The following is a 25614-nucleotide window of genomic DNA, read 5'->3' as shown; positions in this document are numbered from 1 at the left end:
TGAAGAAATGCTGTCAATGAGTCAGGATCATCCAAGACAAATTATCTTACAAATAAGATAAGTGGATCTTTGAACTCTCAGGTCACATGCATAATTTGGGAGCCAAACAACTGGAACAACAGAAAAAATGAAGTTGTGAATGTAATCACTTAGACTAGGATCCTTAGAATTTTTATTTTTGCAGTTACCTTTTTTTAAGAAGAAGCATTGTGAAAAAGCTTCCGGAAACACCAGGGCTTTTCAAAATTAAGTGATCAGAGGCAGAATAGCCTGTCTGTAGCATGACCTCCTTTTCTTGAGATCAAAGAAACCTTAAATCCCATCACACAGAATTTTAATACCAACTGCTCTGCTTTTTAGACTGAAACCCATTGACTGAACACAGGCAAGATTTATATATCAATTTTATCATTTAGAAAAAGTGAGTGAGGAAAATGTAAATGCAAATTCACAATGACACAGAACAGTATCTAAATCCACCGTGACCATGCGCTGATTTCATTGTTACATGCATAAAAAGAGCTGATTGGGAGTCTCGGTTGTAGGGGAATTTTGGTAGAAGGGGTGCAATGGAGCAGTAGTTAGTTCAACGGGCCATAAAGATGATGATGAAGAGGAGAACAGCAGTTTGTATTGCTGTGACAGAATGGTCAGGAAAGAAAGAACTAAATTATTGCTCTGCAAGAAATGGGGTTAAAATCATTTCAATGCTTAGTGGGAATTGCAATTAGAAAAATACAAAAGAGAGAAGGAAACACTATATCACCTACCACTGCCAACACAATGGTCTTAAAAGGGTAGGGAGGGGTCCTAAGTGGGTCTACTCAAAAGGAAGACTCATTTTATTTAATGGCTCTTAGGTCAATTCTGCACAGGCAAAAGTCACAGGTGTAAGATGCTATGTAACTCGTTTTGGTGAGAGGACTTCATAGAGGACTTCATAGAGGACTTCAAACCTGCCCCATTTTATTTCCCTCAACCCAGAATTTTTGAAAATCACTAAACAAGCAATCCTTTTGAAAAATCCTGAGGAGTTGTTGTTGTTGTTGTTGTTGTTGTTGTTGTTGTTGGTATTATTGGTATTATTATTGTGGTTGTTGTTGTTGTTGTTGTTATTTGTTTGGATTTCGTAGACTGCCTCATCCCTGGAGGGCTCTAGGCGGATGCAGTCGTTGCAGTCGTTCCCATGTGAATGGCCAGGCAGAAGGTGCTTTATTTCCCTCTCTTTTACTGTGCCATCCACGGTCAGGGAGAATCCACCTGCCATTGTCCTGCCATTGCAGGAAGGCCCCATTTTCTTTTTTTTATTTGCAGGTTGCATCTGCATAGCTACATAAGTGCAGCCGGTCATATTGTGGGATGATCAGTATGGCTGTGGGGGTTCCTTTATAATGACTGCATGTGAATGGGAAAAAAGAAAATGGGTTCTTTATAACAACTGCAACCTGCTGTACATTTGCTGTGTGGAATCGGCCTCTGTTCTGGGGAAACGTTCTTGGGGTTACAATTTTAGACTCCTATCAGTGATGTTCATATACACATTAGTATTATTAAAAACATGAACAGGTTTATTTTATTACTGCTTTGGTTATTGTAATTGTTACCTTCATTTATAGCCTCAGTGATTTTCTCACTGAGACTCAAGGCAGATTACAAAATATGAAAAGACCTCCAATAGACAATGCAATGGGACTACAATAACGCAGACTGAAAAATAAGAAAGGTGACTGAGGCATGACTTACCAAAATTAAGAAAGAGGTTACAAAGGCAGAAAGCATGGCAATAAAGAAAGGCAGTTATACTTATAATACAATTGTTGGTTTGTTTTGGGCCACAGAGTCTATCAAAAATGACCCATCTACACAAAAATTCCAGCAACCACCCATGACAAAAAAGAAGCATAATTAAAGCTCTGGTAGATTGTGCAAAACAGATCTTCAAACCTCACCTTCTCATGAACTGAATCACCTAAACTGGGCTCTGCAAGCAAATGGCTATTCCACAACAGAAATCAGAAGAGCTGTAAAACTGAGAGAAAATGCATAACTGAGGTATAACAGACCCCCACAGGGAAGGTATTTCTACTGTATATCAATGAAATTACTGACTGAACAGGAAAACTAATGGGAAAATATAACCTTCGAACAGTCTTCAGACCCACCAGAAAAATACAACAAATGGCACCATCAGCAAAGGACAAGAGAGACTACCTTACCTTCGCAAGAGTCTATCACATACCATGCAGCTGTGGACAAGAATACATAGGGACTACAAAATGCAACATCCTGACAAGAATAAAAGAACATGAAAGGCACTTCAGACTAAGCTAACCTGTGAAATCAGCAGTAGCTGAACATGTTCTGACTGAAGCCAGACATAGGATCTTATTTGAAGACACAGAAATTCTTGACAACTCCAACTGCCCCTGCTACTTTGTCAGAATACACAAGAAAGACATTGAAATCCACAAAAACTGAGACAGTTCCAAAAATGTGGGGAAGAGAGTTTGAAAATCAACAAAACCTGACTACCTAGCAGTAAAAACAAAACAAAACCAGGGGGTGTTTCATACACCATTCAACAATCCACCAGATACCACAAGCTCCTTCCCTCTTCCCCCTCCACATTTTACCTCACACCAGTTTCTGAGATGAGTCACACATGTTCAAACTACCAAGATACATAAAAACGTAAGTGCACGTGAACTGCACCTGGACACTTGAAAATGCAACTCCCCCCCTCCCATCTGGAAGAAGGACAAAACAGATACCCACCATAAAAATCATATAAATCACTCCACAATATGCCATCACAACATATCTTACTGTGACATGTCTCTGAAGATTTTAGCTGCAGATGTGAGCAAAACATTAGGAGATAAAATCAGCAGATTATTGTCATACAGCTTGGGAAACCCACTACAGTTAAGTATTAAACATTTTAAACAGATTAAGAAATTTTCAAACTCACAAAGTTTTAGAAATAAGTCCACGATCTACAAAAACTATGTAAGCAGGGCAGTGGATTATAAGAAAAAAGATGACTGACACTAATAACGTCGCAAAGAGAATTACAGTTGAGAGATGGACAACGCAATCCTAAACTCTAGATGCTGGGATATCACCATTGTTTGAGCAACACAAGCATGATTAGTCAATAAACTATGTTGTCTGAGAGGGATAGAAGAACAAGGAAGACCCAAGATTATAAGATCATAGCAACTACAGTACAATCCATAGTGATACTATCTACATCCTCCAATCATGGGATGACACTCTGATGACACCCTCCTGTCAACCATATATAGAAGCAGCCAAACAGCACACAGTGATCTTGAGATTTTGCAGCATCAGATTGGGATGAGCTGTTTTTGCCAATTGGCTGTCCCAAATGCCTGTCATTTTGAATCCCATGTAGCCATCCCTCCACTCCATTCATAGGCATCATTACCAACTATCATTCGTCCCAGCAACCTTTGTTCCTCATATCTCCTTATCATATAAGCCACACATTGTATCACAGACCACCAGTGACTGGGGAAACTATAAACCTGGAGAAGTTGTTCCCTACTCAATTCTAGCACACCATGACAAATACTGGCAGTCACTGGCCCTTTCCAAGCAGATCTTTTAAAATATTTTGAGGCACGAAATAAAATATTTCATCCATGGAGTTTCACATGGTTTTTACCCCCAAATGTTTTATCTGCAGCCTCAAAATGTTTTAAATGAATCCTCTTTTAAAATGATTCTCTGGTCAAAACGTTTTGAAAACATCTTTGGTTGCTGTGCAGTCTACTGACTACATTTCCCATGCTTCTCTGCTTTCCCATAACTTACTCCTGAGTGCCATTATCTGAGCTCATTTGCCTGTTTATTTGCTCATTTCTGTTTGTTTTTTTAGCACTTTGCTTGAGGGGCAACGTTATTGTTACCACAAAATAATGATGGGGCCAGAGACGGACCGGACCAGGGCCCGAATGACCAACGGACAACCTAATGTTATTACAGAGGTTTCAAATCAAACCTATAATTTCAAACCTGAATTTCTTTTTTAAAGGATTTTATTAAGAAAATAACAAATGGAATAAAATAAATCTCACTCACAATCACTCAATTACTGCAGTAAAAAAAAACACACACACAAGGTTTCCTAGAATGTAATTTAGAGGTGAAAGATAGGTTTTGGATATAGAGCAAGAATGGATGATGGGGCATCAAAGATTATATTTACCAGTGTATTGTCGAAGGCTTTCACGGCTGGAATCACTGGAGTGCTGTGTGGTTTCCGGGCTGTATGGCCGTGTTCTAGCAGCATTCTCTCCTGACGTTTCGCCTGCATCTGTGGCTGGCATCTTCAGAGGATCTGATGTAGGAAAGGAAAGCAAGTGGAGTATATATACTGTGAGGTCAATAGGTGAGGCCTTCTCAATAGAAGTAGCTTGGCATGTGAGTAACAATGAAGTCTGTAGCATGTGAGTCACAATGAAGATAGCAAGGTCAATAGGTTACTTATGCATTCACCTATTGACCTGTTCTGCTGACAGGGCAGCATTCCCGGAGAAAGACCATTCTCTCCCACTCCGCACTGCTATAGGTCAGGTTGGCTACAATATTCAAGGCATCGATTGCAGGAGGAATAGAGAATTGTGACAAGTAACTTTGAGGCACTGAAGTATCAATGGAACACATAACTCAAAACAAAAGGGAAAAATCACATAGGCCAGAATTTTTTTCAGGGGAAACATACATCATGGTAAAAGGGAGGGTTGAAAATGTTTTCAAAACATGTTCAGTGATTTGTGTGGAAAGGGCTACCTTCTGCCCCTTCCTGGTATCAGTCTCAGTCCCAGGATTAATGTAAGATGCAAATGTCAAATTGCACCACTACCACCCAAAAGATATTTTACCAAAAATTTATATAGGAACATCCCTTTTGTGAAGCAAATAATCTTACACAAAAAATATTATCAGCTATACCGCACTGCAGACTAATACAAATACATAATCATTAGGTAATACAGGAATCCAGTTGTCAAGGGGAAAACAAACTTCTTCAAGATGTTGAATCAAGATATCAAGGGATTGTTCTTGGGTTTCAGCAGCATCAAAACTTTCATCATTCTTCCCCCTCATGCTGGTAAAAACAGCAGCATAACTTCTTCAAATATCTTGCAACCATTTCTAAAGAGAAGCTCCACTTACCCATCTGCGGTGGAAATTTAGAACTTGGTCCTAATTCCTAAACAAAATTATACATTTGCACAGTGGTGGGATCCAAAAAATTTTAGTAACAGGTTCCCATGGGGGTGAGATTCAAACTGTGGCGTAGCGCCAATGGGACTGGGTGGGGCACGACGGGGACGTGACCGGGCATTCCGGGGGCGGGGCATTCCTGGTCAGGACTGTGGCAAGGATGCAGCCGCTGCGTTGCGTTGGTCCTTGGGTGGGAAACGAATGCACGCAGGCGCAGGCTGCCACGCACGCCGGTGCACCTCCTGCTAGACTGCTTCAAGTTCTGCGCACTACTGCTGAGAGGAGGGGCGTAACTAAGGCAAAAATCACGTGGCAAAATCACCAATTAGTAACCCCTTCTCGGCACACACAAATAATTAGTAACCTACTCTCAGGAACCTGTGAGAACCTGCTGGATCCCACCTCTGCATTTGCACAAGTAGCTCAAAAACAACTGTTTTTATTGGCTTTACAACTGTAATTTCACAAGCACAGGTCCTCTGGAGTTTTTCCATCAGCTCAGCAGTAGTTGTTCCAGGGAAATGGGTTGGCTGCTTACATAAGAGAGTTGGGCAATAGTTACCAATTGCTATCTCCTGCTGCAGAATCCAAATTTCCCCTCATAAGCTTCTTTTGGGTCTGCTGTCATGAAGAAACATGAATTTGAAGAGCAAGGAACACCCCATTGAGAGGGGGAAAGACAGGGAGTCTAAAATCACTCAACTCATACTGCTTGGGATCCAAGCCAGAAATTTTTAGAACTTTCAAAATAAACAGGAAAGAAATCACTGTCCTATCAACAAATGTTATATTAACATTACCCTCGGAAAAGTTTTAACCTCTGGATACTCCCCCTTTCCTCGGCCTGCTTAGTTACCTTTAAGTAAAAAAAACCCCTTTTTCTGAGAACAGAAACTCTATACATTAGTTTTTATGTGTGTAGCTGTAAAACTTCTGAAAAACCTTCTAGATAAAAAAATAGTACCATGTTAAAAACAACAGAGTTGGTATATAAATCCTTGATGCCTGTGAGTTCTAATCCCAAAAGCACCCACTTTAATGAATTCCTTTGTACCAAGAAATAACTCTTTTCTGCAGTAACTGGACATGCTAAGACATATAATCTACTCTTAAAGGGACTTATGGTTTGTTTAGAAGAAACAAATGTAAGGGTCTGAGAGTAGATGATCTATTAATATTTTATTAATCACAGTCATCATTTATCTACAGAATCCATCCCCATCGGGCATATTCAGTGAGAGTGAAAGAAGGATCTACTCTATTACATTTCCAGAACCTCGGAGAGATATAAATTTTTGCTAGCCTATGTGGAATTAGGTACCAATGTGTAATTAACTGAAGTTATAGAAAATTTATCCAGGGCAATATATATTTTTTCTAAATAACTCCCAAACTTTTAATAGATTTGTCAAGATGAAGCTTTCCCCCAATAAACACCCGGACCTGGATCCAACCATCTTTACTTCTGGTAAGAAAGGGAGGTCTGGGGAAAACTGGGGCTGGGGATCACAGGACAAAAGTCACGTGGGATAAAAACTGCAGCAAAAAGAATTTGGCAAATTTAACAAAAAGCTAGCTGGGCCCGATTGCCCTCCCTTTTATGTTTTCTTTTATTTAGAAGAATTTACAAAATGGCTTTTCTAGAAACCCACACATATTTCTTTTATTTTCCATTTTCCCCTCTCCAATTGAAAGCTAGTTAACTTCAAAATAGAGATGCGTGTCTAAGACTACCAGACTTTTGACAAAATATCTTTTAAATATCTTAAATGCTCGTTGTTTGTTTTGCTGAACACATGAGTATAACTTTTTTTTATTTTTTCAATAAAAATCTCTGAAAAGGTATTTATTATAACAGCTGTTTCCCCATAAAGAAGACTTTCAGAGAAGACTACATTTTTATGTCTTGTCTTGTACTTTTTGTTGAAGCTGTATAGTTGTGCTTACACAAGTTGCAATCTGGACAAAATTCCTAAATATCTTATTGAAGCTTTTGGAATTCTAACACTAGCTATAGGTCCAGTTTGTTCTAATTTGTTTCTTTCTTGAAACAAATTGACCATTACTCTTTTAGATTATTAATCTCATCACCAGCCAGTCTTTCCAAATGTGTCCCTGTCTTTTCCCATTCTGGGACTAAAACAAACCAGGGGAGGTCAGTTCCCCAATGCTTCAGCATTTCTCCTTCTCATCCCCCTCCCCAGAAGCTATTTTGTGAGACTATCTTACATGATGAGGAATCTGAACATAGATCCCATAACATATCATTTGGACCCAAAATTGTCCGCTTCTATATAAAATAACTTCTCCAATAGATGTGTTTTAAAAAAACAATTTAGCACAAATATATTATATAATATCGGGGGGAAATCACATTGTTAATTTAAAAAACTTTAAATCCAAGTTGATAAAAGTTCTGATTTAGTATTTTTCTCAAGAAGTTATTGCACTGTGGACATTCAAATGGGAAGGACAGACTCCTTCCACATGACCTAGTGAGCAAACTATGGTTGTCAGGGCAACCATTTGTTGGCTATCCAGCCACTCAGGGACCCATTGCTGGCATCGACCAGAGCCTTGACCTTTTCTGTTGTGGCCACAACTTGGTGGATTGGGCTTCCTGGAGAGGTGAGAGCTTTGAAGATCTTCAAAACGTGCCCCAGGTCCTGCCTACTTGCCAGGGTTAGTGGGTTTGGCTATTTTATTTTATGGTTTTAACTGAAAATGTTTTTAACTATTATTACAGGCTGCCTTGAACCATGAGAAAAGGTGAAGGTAGAAATGTTGTAATAACGAAAGGCAGAAAGAAAAATAAAATATTAAACAATAGAAATAGAAAAACAGGTCTTATTTCCTCCTGGTTTAACTTTCTAGCCCACCCAATTCAGAAGGTTTGGGTAACACAGGAATAATCTAAAAATAAACATTCAATCTGGCTATGCTGTGACAGGTAGGATGTTGTACCCATCACAGCCCTCAATGGCTAGTTAGTCAAGGCTAGCATAAAATTACTGTGTGAATGAAATTAAACAATCAAACCTACTGAACTGAACTGAATCGAATTTAATGTTGTAACCATTGGTCATAACATGACATGACATAAGCAACAAATATAACACACACACACACACACAAAATACCATAGGTGAACAGTATTAGAATGTATAAAAATTTCCAACATGCACTTCTTACATTGTACGCCTTCCCTTTTGCGTGCAGATGTGCGGATTCCGCTTCCCTCACAAACCAAACACACACTTAAATTCGTTGGAAAAGAAATGGCCGCAGCCCGGTTTATTAACAAATAATGCATAACTCTTTTGGAAGCTGGGCAGGCATATCGGGGCACATCCTGGCCACCAGGCAGCGAACCACTGAACCTGGTCACTGTCAGCTCCACAGCTGACCCCTCGCCCTTCGGGCAGCGCACCGCTGAACCCGGCACCGTCCCCCAATGGGGACCGGGACAGAAGGTTACTTAGATGTCACTTGGAAGCCTACCCGATTTTGGCCCGAGCACCCCACTCCTGCCAGGGGTAGCGAGCTTGAAACAGGGCTTCCAGGCCTGCATCCTCAAGCCCAGCCCTACCCAGACGAAAGACAACACTCTTATTGAGCCCCCCGCCCTAGTGGAGGTCCCTGGCGCAAAAGCCACTAACGCCTTACAACAAATATAACACACGCACACACAAAATACCATAGGTGAACAGTATTAGAATGTATCAAAATTTCCAACATGCACTTCTTACATTGTACGCCTTCCCTTTTCTTTTCACCCCTTAACAATTTGATAACTGAACTGTGTAAAGTGGGGTGTGATATATACACACACACACCAGCCTGTATTGGCATACAAAACAGGACAATATTTTAAAGCAAAACAAGTTTAAGAAATACAGTTAAAATTACTAATTTCCAGTATAAAATTTGCAACAGTTTCACAAACGAGCACATCAGAGCTGTTCAGGAGATTGGATACCTTATAACACTCTTGCCACTGAGAACATTGCAGGAAAATGGAATTCATGTATTTCATGCGTATCTTATTGTATTTAGGGCAAACAGAGAATGGTCAAGTGTTTCAACCGTAATCAGATCACATGACCAAACTCTTTTAGAATGTTCCATATTCTTGAATCTTCCTTCCAGCAGAGCTGATGGCAGCACATTACATCTTGCAGTAGTCAAGGCTCTCCTCTGGGTGGGATTAATCAGCAGACAAAAATATGCTGCCATAATTCCATGCTCACATGGGATTAATAATGTAATTGGAGAATAGGTTATCTTGGCTGCAAGAGTCAAATTATGAAAATCAAGATCCAAGAGCCTATTCTTAACTAGTCTGAAGGCTTCCACCTTTGTGTAAAGTGGGGAGTGATATAATTTTGCAAGCTTGGGATCTTCTGTTTTAAGTTGTTCACCATTTATAGATTTCAAGTCTCTTGAGTACTTTAGTGCTGCATTTTATTGTATTATCAGTATTATTTTGGACTGTATTTGTATTGTATCTTAACCTTGTATGTAAGCTGCCCTGAGCTTGACTTAGGTTGGGATGGGTGGGGTATATATTTAATAAAATAATAAATAAAATAAAATAAAAGTATAGATATGTGTTGGTGAGTGGCCAATAAAGCTAATCAAGAAGGCTGGATAATGTGTTGGTTACTGCATACACCTATGGATGGCAGTCCAGGTTTCAAGACTCCCATTCCTTCTTTCCTTTTGTCTCACCTCTTATTTTAAAACATCCATGAAGCTGCCATCCATTGAATGAGATCCAAGGTCCATCAAAATAAATATTGTCAACTTTGAGTGGCAATTGCTCTCCATGACCTCAGAGGATGTCTTTCACACCACCTATTGCCTGGCCCTTTTACTGGGAGGGTTGCCAGCTCTGGGTTGAGAAATATCTGGAGTTTGGGGGGGGGATGGACCCTGTGGAGGATGGAGTTTGGGTAGGGAAGAGACTTCAGTGGTGTATAATGCCCTAGAGGGCACCCTCTAAAGCAGCTGATTTCTCCAGAGGAACTGATCTTGGTAACTTGGCTCACAGTTGTAATAGCTGGAGATGCTGGGGATTGAACCTGGAATATTCTGTGCCCCAAATAGAGGCTCTTCCACTGAGCCATGTTGCCTCTTCCACAGAAGGGTTAAGCACCATCATTTTGGTTGACAAATAAAACACTACAACGTTTTAACACATTTCAGAGTTCAGCTGGGTCACAGTTCTCTTAATAGTCATTGTCACTCACAATGTCATGACCAGGGTTACAAAACGGAGAGGAACCTGTTTCTCCAGGTGAGAAAGATGGAGAGATTTTATTTGAGAAAGGCTCACTAAACACTGGGGGCTCTGACCAATGGATTTCAATGAGCCTTACACAAATGCAAGCTCATGTGGCAAAGCCTATTGAAGTAGCAAATGTAATTATTTTGAGGGGTTCTAATGAGTTACAAATATCAGAAATGTTGCCAGGTGGATCTCTGCCCTAGTCTCTCCCTGGCTGCTTTCCAAGATGTTGCATGTGCATTTTCTCTTCCTCACCCCATCTACCTGCTAAGGCAACACTCCAGTGCTTGACTATAAGATCTGGGATTGCTCCAGTGTGTTTTTCAGGAAGCAAGAATGGGGGGGGGGAGAGAGAGTGAGCACCATCCCTCCTTTTTCCCTTTCATTGCATGCCCATGATTGGCACAATTGCTCCCTTTTCAACTAGATTTCACTTGTGAGGCTCCAGCAATTGTGGATGTTGACATCTGGGATCAGTATTGAAACATGCAGGAAATGAACCTATCAAATCCTACCTTTTGGACACAGCTACCCAATTTCATCCCAAATGACAGGGAGGTGTTTTTTTTCCCCCAGAGGTGATCAGGTTGAAACTTTGATGGATGATCATAGGGGTCATTGCAGACAAGAGATTCTGTTGGGGGGATGTATTGGGATCCTGCTGGAGATTCTACTTACCAGATGCATCTACCCATGAATGCATTACAATTGTGAATCAGATTGCACTCAACATTATTCAGGTGCCCTTGTCAATTAACCTCTTCTGAATCATTGAACCAGCATCCCAGTAATTTAACATATCTGTAGCACTTTCTTTATCCCACTTTATTCATGGCAGAGTCCCATATTTTAGATGTGCCCTGCCAAAGTCCATTCACCAGATTTACATTATATCAGGTGGTGATCTTCCTTTCATATTGATTCATTCACCTGCTTTATTTTTATACTTCCTATTTCCAGTAGGATTAATTTGCCTGTAAAAAAAAACTGCTGTAAAGTGTGCTTAGCATAACAATTTGCATGACTGCTTGTGACGACTCAGAAAGAAGTCAGCGATGTCAACTGAAGTGCATGTCAACGAGATTCCATTGCTTTCATTCAAACCATCCCCCTCTCCATCACACACAACTAAACACACAATTTATTTTAATGTCAACTCACTACGTCTGAAGTCAGTGCTCAGAAGTAGACTTGAAGAGCTAGGAGCTAATTAATGTGGAAACAAGAAAATATAAAGGTCAGTTAAATCAAAAAGGTGACCTTATTGTCTCTGTCACAGTGACAGCCATGACCATTATCTGAAAGGGCACTTTGTTGCAGACATTCCCAAGGTGTGAGAGGAGGTTAACACTGTTTCCAGGTATAGGGATGTACCAATGTCCAACTCATTGGGCAATAAGATAAAGGACATTAAACATGGTCAATCTGGGCAGGCAGTGATTTCTGCAGAAAACAAAAGGAGATTCAAAGGAAGAACCTCTGGTTGTATTACCATGCTCAGCCTATCTTATTAATAGGTTTAGCAGAGTTTTTTGTGTGGTTTTACTTCATCAGAGTCATTTCATTGGGGCTTTGGAAATGTGTGTAGGTTTTGTCTCCGTCAGGCCTCAAATAGATCATACATCTCCATACATCCATCAAATACACATTGCATGCTCATACAGCTTCAGTTTAACTCAGGGCCAGGCATGGAAGGGGGAAGGGATTTTATCAATCCAGTTCCTCCCAGTTTTACTATGTAAACCCATCTCCTACATCCTTCCGTAAAATAAAACCAAGTGAAGGTTGCAGAGTTAAAGCTCCATTCCTTTCCTCACGCAGCACACAAACTTTGTCTCATCTGTTTGTTCATTTCCAGTCTATCACAATTTTTAAGCTATCTGCCACAATTTCGCTATGACCAGAACTATCCAATCAGCTTATCGAGGCTCAGTTAAGGAACATTTGGGACTTCTCTTTTTCAGTCACTAGCTATTGTCTTGTAACTGGAGAGTCCATTTGTGATCTTTGTATTTAAGAAGAAGCTTATGATAGGGTATGTGTGAAAACATCATGACTGTTAAATGGATATTTCAACCTTCCCACTTATGTGGGACATTCATCTACAAAACAGGTAGATGATTTGCGCAAGGCAGATTTGAATAACCATACTGAATTGGACATTATTATAATATGAACTTTGCTGAACCATGCGGCATGTCCCCCATTTGAAAACACAGCTGTGATGGACTACACAGTAAAACAGAGGATTAAAAGTGCAAGTCAGTCAATGGAACAAGGTGCTACCACAACAGAGTGGGAGGAACTTCCTGCGAACAAGAAAGCATCCTGACTGGGTGTGTTGACCTGCGATTGGTGAAGCAACCAGCTGATTCAAAGAGGGGGGGGTATTTCTGTGAGAGGAAAATTTTTGCGAGCTTTTTAAATTTGGATTTCTACGAGTTAACATCATATCCCTTCACTGCATGTGTTAAATATCTGAGGGAATTTCAGTCAGGGAGTGGATCTCACTTGAAATATACTGAGTGTCAGCGTGTTCTAAAAGCAGACAATATACAGACAGGAAAATTGGAAGTTTTATTTAGTGGTCAAGGCTGAAGGTGAAATAGTAGTGAAACTGTCAACAGATTATCATACATAAAAGGAAAGGGAATATATATTCTGGGTGTAGAAGAAGAGTTCCAAGGCCAGTTGGGATGGGAATTATACAAACAGGTGGATTCTTGGTCTAGTGTATTAATGTTCTGCTATTGTTGCTTTAGGAGGGAGATTTATGTGAAGTGGACAGCTAACAATGTCAAGGCTGTATGTGTACTGTGTGAAAAGGTACCAACATGTTAGAATCCCAAGTCATTGTGAATCCATTAGCCGGTAACATCTAACTATACCATCTTAACATCTAACCTCTCATAACATCTAAGCAATTGAAAAAATAACCTTATAAAACTTGATCAAGAACTGTGCCTGTGTCAAAACTGATGTCTGTATACAGTTAATTCCTGCCTGATTTCCATCCTCTGAAATATCTCTGGATCCTATCTAGTTTGTTCAAAAAAGTTTACTTTTGTTCAGTCAACTTGCGTCAGTTCTCTGGTGTCTTGAAAAACAAGGGGGGATTTGTCATAAAGAAAAAAAGGTTTCCTTCACCTTTCTGGAGTTCCCAAGGCTGAGCAGATAAGCATAAAACCCCTCATACACTACTATCCACTATGCAAAACCACTTTCAAAATTTCATCACACCAGCTATTGCATAGCAGCAAAGCTGTTCAGCAGCTGTTTAAGTCGGATGGTGGGAAGGGAAGGAGTTCTGAGATTGTCAAAAACTATATGTTCACTGTGATGAACATATAGGTCATCTCTAATTCGGTTCAATGAAAGTGTATCCAGAAACTGTAGATCATTGAAATTGGCTCCTTATATTAGCAAAGCATAGGATCTTCTACTTGACCTGGGTCTTACTGAATTATCAGTATGGAAAACTGATAATGATCTACTATAAATTAAAACATTTAAAAACTGTACGTAAATCTACTAAAAACAAGATGGCAAAAAGATATGCTTTCGCTAATGGGCTAGATCAGGGGTAGGGAACCTGCGGCTCTCCAGATGTTCAGGAACTACAATTCCCACCAGCCCCTACCAGCATGGCCAATGGCCATGCTGACAGAGGCTGATGGGAATTGTAGTTCCTGAACATCTGGAGAGCCGCAGGTTCCCTAACCCTGGGGTAGATCTTAAAAGGGGCAGATAAAAACAAAATCTGTTATCTAAAATGGGTGATGGGGGGGCAAACTGGGAGAAGCCAAAATAGTAACCGCTGCTGTCTCAACCATATCTCTGGCAGAACAGGTCTGTCTTATAGGCCTGCAGAACTGCATGAAACCCCACAGGGCCCTGGTCTCATTGGACAGAGAGTTCTGCCAGGCTGGAGCCTAGACTGAAAGACCCTGGCCCTGGTTGAGGCCAGAAATCCTTCAGGCTAGGAATCACAAGTAAGTTTTCACTAGTGTCTGTCAAGAGACATAATGACAGAAATGGTCCCACAGGTACAACGGTTCCAGGCTGTTTAGAGCTTTGTACATAACTACAAAATCCTTGAACCTGATTCGGTACTTTACCTGGAGCCAGTTCAGCTGGCAGAGCACAGGTTGTCTATGCAACTACCACAAGGCTCCTGTAAGGAGAATAAAGAATAATAATTAATGATGCAGTTAGATCTGTAGCTCAAAGCATGTCTAAAAATGAATTCCTCTGAAACCTTGGTGATTCCCTGCAATTAACATCACAACAGTCCATTCTGATACTGTCATGGAGCAAAGCAAGTGGAAATCCTTGAGGGCCTACTGCATGTTTGAAAGCATAGTCTTCAGAGAGAGAGAAAAGCACCAACAGGGTTTTCTGGAAACTAAAGTACAAAACCATTTAAAAAGTAAAAACAATTGCAATTCATGTATTCCAGCATCTGGTAAGCACTTAAACCCCGTTGTGTAGAGTGAAATGCTATAAGATAAATTAGTAATAAAACATAAAAATTGCTCTCCTGTGAAGGAGGATAGATAGCAAATATAAACATCTCTGGGTTTTAAAGTTTAAAGCAGCAGGAGGAGAGAAAAAATTGGCGGAAAAGAAATTTGATTGCAAATTGTTCTTGGTACAGTTAAATGACAGTTTTATTAAGTAGGCTGATTTAAACAGAACAACCTGCCTGCTTTCCTAATCAGATGATCTATATATAATGCAGGTCTGGACTTAACTTTCCTTCTGACTTTTTCTCAACAGAAAACAAAACTCAAGAGACTCTGTGCAGTCTGGAGAGGCTTGACTGGCAGCAGGTGGAGTCACTAAGGAGGACATTTGGTCCACATCCCACAGTTCCTGAGTGCATCACTTTATTTTCTTCTGTTCAAGTGAATGGATCTAGGGTTGCTTTTTGGATGAGAATAAACAAGACTTGTCAGTTCCAGGTAGTGAAATTCCTAAAGTTTGAGGGGGGTAGAGTCTGGGGAGAATAGGGTTTGGGGAGAGGAGGGGAGGGGAGGAACCTCAATGGATTATGAAGCCACTGAGTCCTCCCTCCAAAGCAGTAGTTTTCTCGAGGAGAACTAATCTCTGCCACCTGGAGATTAGTTACAATCCCAGGAGATCTCCAACCACCACACAGATTTTATCAACTTTAAAATAATGGGTTGGATCCAGCATAAAATCTGTGCTTGAGCCAGAGTTCTTGTGCAAGTGAAAATACAAAAAATGATGTTGTAAGACCTAGGTGTAACATCATTTCTAGGTCTAGTGTGGCCTTCCCTTGCCGCAAGTGTGGTGCGGGGATGAAGCCTCCCGGAGGTGCCCGCTTCAGTGCGGAGTACTTGGGGAAGCTGCTATCCCATGTGTTAACATCTATATGCGACCACTTGCTCAGTTGGTGCGGAGCTTTGGGCTGATCTGTCATCAATATGCTGATGACACTCAGCTCATTCTGTTGATGGAGGAGGCGGTTGCCGCCCCTTGGCTCTCCAGCATTGTTTGGGCTGGTTGGTTCGCGGCAGAGCAGGTTGCAACTGAATCCATGAAGGCAGGAGATCCTCTGGCTGAACCGCTTGAGAGAGTGAGGTTAGGGATTTCCAGCCGCCGGTGTGGGAGGGGTCTCATTGGCGCCGACCCTCTGTTCGCAGTCTGGGGGTCCCACCTGGGTTCGTCTCTCTCAATGGGGCCAGGTGGCCCATACAACCCGGACTGCATTTTTCCATCTTCGCCAGGCCCGGCGGTTGGCTCCCTTCCTCTCCCAGGCGGATCTGGCCACTGTGATCCATGCAGCTGTCACCTCCAGGCTGGACTATTGTAACTCGCTGTCGCCGGCCTTCCCTTGCGTTTGATTCGGAAGTTAAAACTGGTCCAACATCGGCAGCATGCCTGCTCACAGGAGAGGCCTTCAGAGAAACATCCAGCCTGTGTTGCGACAGCTGCATTAGCTCCCGGTTGAATTCCGAATCATCTTCAAGGTGTGGGTTTTGACCTTTAAGGCTTTCAGCTGCCTGGGACCCTCGTACCTTCGGGACCGCATCACCCATATGTCCCAACCGGCCTCTGCGCTCTGCAGAGGCCAGCTAGTGGCCAGCCTCTATGATCTGGCTGGCCTCCCAGCGGGCCAGGACCTTTGCAGCACTGGCCCGGCCTGGTGGAACACCCTTCCCAGCTGTCCAGACCTCTGGGGGACCTGGGTGGGATTCCGCCAGGGCCTGTAAGACTGTGTTGTTCCACCGGGCCTTTGGAGTGTCCAGCTGCTGACATGGTGCCCCCTTACTGCCCTGCCCCTAGGGCAGTTACATCAGGGTCCCCTCATATTGAGGGGTCCTGCCATCCCCCCCCCATGAGGGTAGGTTTTAAATTGGGGTCGGACACCTTTTATTATGTATTATGGTTTTTTGCTGTTTTATGAGTTTTAAGCTATTTTATGGGATGAAGCCTATGTGTTTATATTTGTACGACCGCTCCTGTTGATGTTGTAGTGAATGTTGTTCACCGCCCGGAGCCCTTCGGGGATCGGGCGGTATACAAATTAAATAAATAAATAAATAATAATAATAATAATAATAATAATAATAATAATAATAATAATAATAATAATAATAATAATAATTCCTTACATTCTTGTTTATTGCCACTGCAGAAGCTATCCTCCACAATGGTGCTCACTTCCTCTGCTATCACTTGCATGTGCTCCTTGGAATACTTTAGTCCTGAGTGCCAGCAGCCATGGACTGCAAGCAGAGGACAGCTTCCCCAGTGATGCAAGAGAAGCATGAGCTGGATTATGTAGGGTCCAGGCTGCAGTGATTAATATCTTATATGTAAATAACAATACTGTGATAATATATTTTAGTCCTAACATTCTGGCTATGGTATGTATATCTATGCAAGCTGAAGAATTTCAGCAGCTAAGTTTTAAATGATTTGATTTTTAACTGAAAAGTATCTTTGAAATACGTCCTCCCATTTACCTGTGGTTTCTCAGAATTATACTCTTCCTCAGGGAAGGCAAATCAGGTAAGTTGGCCTATTTCAAATGAAAGATGCTTGCCATTCAAGCACTTTTTATTCTATTCCCTCCTTTCTTTTTTGTTTGCTGGTTTTCATTCTTTGAAGAACTATGGAATTAGGGCAGCGATGTGAAATCTTCCCCTGCTGAAATTTCCACTTTGCAACTACAGTCAGTGCAGTGGGGTTGTTTGTCATAAGGGCCCTAAGACAAAATGCTTTGTTACCTTTTCTCTCTCAGATTTTTGTATTTATTAAAAAGCAATTGCTTTTGATAGAAGCGATTATTTGATGAGGCTGTGATGGAAAAATCTAAAAGAAAGTGGGGAAAGTCAGTCTTTCTTTATCCTCTGAGGAATGTCGGTCAGCCTGATGGAAATTGAAGGCATTTCATGAAATACTTGCATGGTGGATAAAAAAAAGACTATATGCTGAATGCCACCTTAGTAATCATAGAAACCTAACTGTACCTGAGATGCTTCCCAGTTTCCACATGTAATCCTTGGAATGCATGTTTTTACACTCTGAGTAGTGCTCCCCAAATAATACAGACTTTAGGTACACTTTGATTTCATGACTGTTGCCTTCAATTCTGTGAGAGTTAACAACAAGGGGGAACAGGCTCCTCTCCTTTTCTCTGAAGAGAGAACATTTTGTTGGCTTCTTAAGTGCAGGTGAGGGCTAAAGACCACTTCCTTGTAATTTTACTTACAGTATTAATAAATGTTGTTTTCAGTTCATTACTATTGGTTCTTAAATATTCAATCCTTTGACTTTAAAATTCAGGTACAGTTAGGTTTGTATGATTACTGAGTTCTCTGTACCTTCCACATTGTATATTCATTTGAATGAAACCTTAAAACATATCGCAGATGTCTTGTTAAATAGGGAGAGGCTATGACTCCATCGTAGGAATCTGCTCAGTATGCAAAAGATCCCAGATTCCATCCCACAGAACTTCAGTTAAAAGGACTAGGCAGGAGGTGATGTAAAAGTCCTCAGCCTAAGAACCTGGAGAATTGCAGCTGAATTGTTAATACAGACCTTGACATTCCAATTCAGGCCCCTTCCGCACATGCAGAATAATGCACTTTCAATCCACTTTCACTTTCTTGTTGTCTTTCCCGCCATTCTGTCTCTATTTTCCATGTTGTGTCTAAACTGTGCAGTATTAAAACATGTGAATTTCTAGATTTCAGTCTTTTATTTTGAAAATTCTTCAGGGTCTCAAAACACAGCTATTGGATCAGCATGTTGGCCTATCAAATCCAGTATTGTCCACTTTGATTTGAAATGGCTCTAAAATGATTTTAGGTAGACAAGTCTCACATCACTTAATCTCTGATCCCTTTAACTGGAGATTCCAGGGATTGCACCTGGGAACTGGGAACTTCTACATGCAAAGAAAATACTCTACCACTAGGCCAAAGCCCCTGCAAAAATTAGCTGATCTGTATATGAGGCTTTGTGTTCCACTCCATATTGTCTTGCATGGAAATTCAATTGAACTGCACATTTTCTTCACAAAATGAAGTCAACAGACTTACTGTGGTTCACTCTTCCAGTTCAGCTGAACTGACTTATGCTGTGGTGGCTTCAACAGCTCAATAATTGTCTAGCCATTATTAATTCCCCCAGTGTTCCTTGTGATAACATTATTCTAGATGAACTCATTTTGTATTAATGTGAATGTCACATGTACTTTAATAGGATTTTCACAGTAATTCAGTATTAATTAAGTGGATATGTGTTGTTATGAATTCCCTAAATACGCTGAACTTTCTAGTGTACTGCAAAATATCAGCATCTTCCTTGTAAATTCTTTATTGTTCAAGAAAGTCACTCGTCTTCAAAGAGAATTTTTTAAAAGAGTAGATAGCCAGGCAAAGCAAATTATGCTAATGGAACCATAGTGAAAGCTCTTTTCTTCTCATGCCAAATGTCTGGGTGTGGTATTTGGCTCGAATTACCATATCACTTAGAAACACTAATAATAGTTGTTGTAATAAAGGGTTATGACTGAAGAACCCAAGAAACTGCCTTCCAGTTGAGCTATTCCTCGGTCTATCATGGTGAGTTTTGCTGTTCATATTAGTTGCTCTATAGTAAACACACATGAACATATGAAGCTACCCCTGGTCTATCAAGATCAGTATTTTTTAATAGTAGCTCTCCAGGACCTGAGGCAAAGATCCTTTACATCACCAACTACCTGTTTCCTTTAACTGGAGATGGCAGAGATTGTAGCTGGGATTGTTATCATGCACAATAGATAGCACAGAAAATGCTCTACCACTGAGCCATGGTCCCATCCTCATCCAAGCCAGACAAAAGCTTTGTGCATTTGATTGGCTCATGGTAACTGCTTGTCCAGCCCCTAACCTGCCTAATGCTGGACAGGGTTTCCAAGAACCACCACAGGAACCCAGCCAGCAATCACCACTGGACCTCTCAGCACCCAGAGCTATCACATCTTGAACAGCTTCAGGGTCCACCACAATTTTGCCTTCTTGTCCTTCTCTATGGGCAGAGTTGGTACATTGCAGGGATACATGTGTGTCTCAAATCATAAGGGGAAATTGTTGGGGGTGAAGCTCCACAATGATGTGGTGTGCTGGTTAGAATGTTGGCCTAGGATCTGAGATACTCATGTTTATATTCCCACTTTGTCTGCCACAAGCCTTCCTGGGCCAAACACTATGAGTCAGCCTTACCTACTTCACATGTTATCACAAAGATAAAAATGAGAAAGGGAGGGCCATGTATGCCTCTCAGATCTCCCTGAAGAAAGGGCAGGACAAAAAAATTGACTGGGTAGACAGAACATTTTCCTGCTTGTTCCCTAGCACAATTGCTGTCCCACAGGCACCCAGGCCAAGATTCACTTCTTCATTTTGAAATGCTGTCAGTATGGTGGGGCTCCTGGGAAGCCATGAATATACTCAGTACTTGTCAAGCTTTATTTTTTAAATTTACAAATAAACATTTTTCTAGATACCCAGACCTGGAGTATGTAGAATTGCCTGCCTTTTCTGTAGATGGCCCCATTTTACTGCCTTATACTGATGCGTCATCAAATTTGCTATTAGGAATGAGAGATGGATGGATCAATGTGATGTCATGGAAGGTACCAAGTCTGACTTATGGTAACCTCATAAGGTTTTCAGGCCAAGAGACATTTGGGGATGGTTTGCCATTGTCTGCTTCTACATGGTCTTAGAGAGTTCTGAAAGAACTGTAACAGGACCAAGGTTACCCAGCAAGCTCATGTGCAGCAACAGGGAATTAAACCTGTTCTCAACTAGTACTATTTTGAACAATTGTTCTCTTCATTTGCTTTGATTTAGAGGTGCTACATTTCCACATTCCTCTGGCCTTTTTGAGAAGCCTTTCTTTGAGGTGATTTTCAGTCACTGTAGGCATTATAGAAACAACGGTGGATTCCCCATGGGCAAATTATCCCGTGATACTCACGTCACAAATCCTGGTTTGGGCAAGGACTCCCCATGGCTTCACTGCTCAATTCGGCGCACACTCTCCCCCTTATCACACGTTTTTCAAAAACCGACAGGGAAGAGCAGCTTTTTGAAAAACACGCACTGAAGCCGGTTTGGTGGGGAGATACAGGGACAGAGTCGGCATATTTTTCCCACCTTAGGGAGTGATGTGGAATCTCCAGCCAATCAGAACGCAGTGGGCTGTGCGCAGAGCACGTGTGTGCAGCCTCTTTTTTTGTTGTGCGCTGGTCGTGGCTACGAAGAAACGCTTCTGTGAAGAGAGGAACAGCAAACATGCACACATGAGTAGCAACAACTGGTTTTGCAATGGTTGGAACGAATGCATCAATTCCCACTCCAACATGATAGCCAATCAGAAGAAAACTGCTCAAACGCAAAGGCGGGGAAATTCTACCTACACATCTATGTAGCTACATAGCTTTCGCGAAATTTTTTTTTAAAAAAAAGTCCTGCCCCAACGGCTTTGCAAAGACAATCCAGGATGAGGAAAGAACCAGATCCGCATGAGCAGATCGCGCACGTTCCTGGGGTATGTTACATTAGCAAAACCACGATAGAACGCTTCAGAGGTCCTCATTAGACACACGCTGCAGTGAGGAGGAGGAAACTGCAATTAAAAAATGCTGTTTCCTTTGGAATTTGGGTATATCTGGCTGAATTTCTCAGTGGGGAATTCACCAACAAAGCTGTTCATCTCCTTGATGCAAGTAATATTTTTAAAAAATGTAAAAGTAGAGTGAAGATAGAGTCAGCTGTAAAGCAAAGGCAGGGGCAGCCTTCATAAAGTCAAATTTATAGTTCCAGCATTAGAGGAATTTACAACATACCATTCCTATCAATTCTCCAGAGATTTAAGTTCACTTTTGCAAAAAAATCCCAAGGACTGCAAAGCACATTGCTGTTCAGCAGAGATTATTCAAGGCTTATGTGTTACTATGTAGCCATTTGAATAAAAAAATGTTTCTAAAAAAGATTCATGTCTGGAATAATAATGATTATGAACATGTATTGTCGAAGGCTTTCATGGCCGGAATCACTTGGGTGCTGTGTGGTTTCCGGGCTGTATGGCCGTGTTCTAGCAGCATTCGCTCCTGACATTTCGCCTGCATCGGTGGCTGGCATTCTCTGAAGGATCCTCTGAAGATGCCAGCCACAGATGCAGGCGAAACGTCAGGAGAGAATGCTGCTAGAACACGGCCATACAGCCCGGAAACCACACGGCACCCAAATTATGAACATGGTTCTTCATTGAAGCTAGTGAGAAGCTTATTTTAAAAAGACAAATATTTGTTCTTATTGAGCATGTTTTCACCTCAGAAGATTCTCCTCTCCATATGTCCCAAAACTCGATCCCACCATTGGCTATGGGTAAAAGGGTGCCATAAATAGTTTTCAATCAATAAACCTTTACTGGCATATATTATGGATTTAAAAAGATAAAGATAAAATAGGATAAAAACAGTTCTTAAAATCAGATGCTATACACCATATCAAAAGTAAATCATCGATTCATTTCCATTATTACATATAAACACTTGGCCACTGCTTCACATTGAGTCAGATTATTATTATTCAGTAGGTCGACAATTTTTTGTCAGACCAACATTTCAGTATACTGTGATGTTAGAAATATCAGGTATTTTGTCCTAGCTTTATTAAATCTTGGCCAGCAGTGCAACAAGTGTTGTATAGTTTCTTGTTGATCTGACCTGCATGGACACAATCTCTTCTCTCTAGGGACTCCTTTAAACCTGCCTTGTAATATGGCAGAAGGTAGTACATCTAACCTAGTGCAGGAATAAGCCCTTCTTTGCTTTGGATCTTTTAAAATGCTTAAATAAGGAGCTGGGCACCCCGTTGGATTGGAATCATAAACTTCAAAGGGAAACAAGATTTATTTGCAGAAGTAGACTTTGGAATCATATTTCCAAGATCCTCTTTTTGAGACAGTCATGAGCTTCTGAGCTTCATGTAAACTAAACGTGCAGCGCATCAGTGGTTTTAAAAGAGGATGTTCTATGGCATGATACATCCAAACTACTGCTGTGGTTGATGCTTTTCCTCCTTGCCCCCTTCACTGTTCAGCTCCTGGTTTGTATTATTTCTCTGGCCACAGGAAGAGGAATGGTGGAGCAACATCAGCACCCAGAGGCGTAGCTGGGCTATACTGCGCCCAGTGCGCACTCTGCATTTTCCGCCCCAACCCCCCCCTCACACACTTACTTTAGTTCAGCCTGAAAGTGCAGGCTGAAAAAAGCAGACTGTTCACTTGAGGCTGAAAACAGCCTGGTGGGAACTACACTTCCCAGAAGACCTTGGGCCGCATGGGGGATTCTCCGCCCCCCCCCAGGCTTGCGCCCGATGCAATGTGCACCTCCCGTCCCCTGGTAGCTCCGTCTCTGTCAGCACCAAGGAAGAGCAGCAGGCATTAGGTGGCTCCAATGGTTACTATTGGTCTATCACAGTAGGGGTGTGGCCTTAGCAGCTGCCTGAAAGTCTTAATTCCGGGTCATGTCCCACCACATATTTTGTTAATGGGCTCAAAAACAGATCAAATAGGGCAGGGTTCTCCAACCTATGTCTGACCAGATGTTCATGGACTACAGTTCTTATCATCCCCTGCCAGCATGGCCAACTGGCAGAGCTGATGGGAATCATACACACGGCTGATAGAGGGCTTGGTGAATCTTCCTCAGGTGCTGTCAACAGGTACTTGTGAAAAAGCCATGCACATAGGTAAGGGGGGGTTCTCGGGTTTGAAACCCCCCCCCCATTCATGTCCGAAGCTCCACCCACCCGTTTGTGGGTTTTTAAAACATTTTAGTGCTTTTTTGGTTTGTGGCCTGCAGGGGGGCGCATTGTTTGGGCTAGCAGCACCAAACTTTCAGGGATTGTTTGGGGGACTCTCCTGATGATACTACCTGGGTTTGGTGAGGTTTGGTTCCGGGGGTCCAAAGTTATGGACTCCCAAAGGGGGTGCCCCATCCTCCATTGTTTCCAATGGGAGCTAATAGAAGATGGGGGCTACACCTTTGAGGGTCTATAACTTTGGACACCCTGAACCAAACTTCACCAAACCTGGGGTGTATTATCAGGAGAGTCTCTTACTAATACCACCCAGGTTTTGTGAAGTTTGGTCCAGGGGGTCCAAAGCTATGGACTCCCAAAGGGAGTGCCTCATCCTCATTGTTTTCAATGGGAGACTAATAATAGAAGATGGGGGCTACACCTTTGGGGTCCATAACTTTTGCCCCTGAACCAAACTTCACCCAAAGCCTGGGTGAAAATTGTATCATTAGGAGAGACTCACTAAAGATATCCTGAAAGTTTGGTGCTTCTAGCTTAACAATTGCCACCTGACAGCAGGCACCCCAAATTTTCCCAGATTCTCGTCTTAAATCCCAGTGTCCCTCTTAGGTGGATTTAAAGGGAGAATCTGAGGAGTCCCTCAGATTTAGAAGAAGAAGAAGAGTTTGGATTTATATCCTCCCTTTCTCTCCTGCTTAGCGGGACTCAAAGGGGCTTACAATCTCCTTGCCCTTGCACCCTCACAAGCCGAAACACCCTGTGAGAAATTGGGTGGGAGCTGAGAGAGCTCAAAAGCTGCTTATGACTGGCAAGGAGTCACCCAGCTGGCATGTGTGGGAGTGCACAGGCTAATCTGAATTCCCCAGATAGGTCTTCACAGTTCAGAAGTGGCAGAGCAGGGGAAACCTGGTTCCTCCAAGATTAGAATGCACCTGCTCTTAACCCTCACTGCCACATTAGAGAGAGTGATGATGCTGTTTCAGGGTGGGGGATAATCCACCCCAAAACAGCATCACTTTCAATGTTGTTTAACTAGGGACCCCAGATTCTCCCTTTAAGGTGGATTTAAAAGGAGGATTTGGGCTCTCTAGTTTAAACGCCATTGAAAGTGATGCTGTTTGGGGGTGGATTCCAGCATCACAGCAGCTGCCTGGGAGGGGGCAAAACTCAGATTTTGCACCAGGCTCCATTTTCCCTCTATGCCTCTGCCCAGAGGGGAGGGGCAGGGCAGGGCAGAGGAGTCTGCCATCCCCGACCTCGAAGAGCTGCTTTTATAAGCACTAGGCCAAGGGCAGGGCGTGGGGGCGTGGCTATGCCCTAGGGGTGGGTAGGGGTGTGCCCCCCCGAACCCCCCCCATAAAACATCTATACCTACGTCCCTGGAAAAAGCAATTGCCTTTTCCACAGCAAGCACTTGCTTCTAAAGGGCCCATCATTGTGGTTTATCTACCATTTCAGTTCCCAAGGGCAGTAATGATTTCTCCAGAATTGGTAACCATTGGGTTTGGATTATTAACTTCAGCAACTCATAAAATTTACTTCTAGCCTAAGGTGATCATTATCATGAGTTTGATTCCACTTGGGGCTGTATTCTGAGCTGGTGAAGAACTTCCCTCTCTTTTCCAGTCATTCATCCCACCCACTAGGATGCTACTACAGCTGTCATGGTAGAAAAGCAGGGAAGTTTCCTTCTTGCAGGGATCCTGATAA

The sequence above is a fragment of the Sphaerodactylus townsendi genome, linkage group LG04 (genome assembly GCF_021028975.2).
Source record: "Sphaerodactylus townsendi isolate TG3544 linkage group LG04, MPM_Stown_v2.3, whole genome shotgun sequence".
Lineage (NCBI taxonomy): Eukaryota > Metazoa > Chordata > Lepidosauria > Squamata > Sphaerodactylidae > Sphaerodactylus > Sphaerodactylus townsendi.
The sequence above is the reverse complement of the archived record's forward strand: the minus strand, read 5'-3'. Positions refer to the sequence as shown.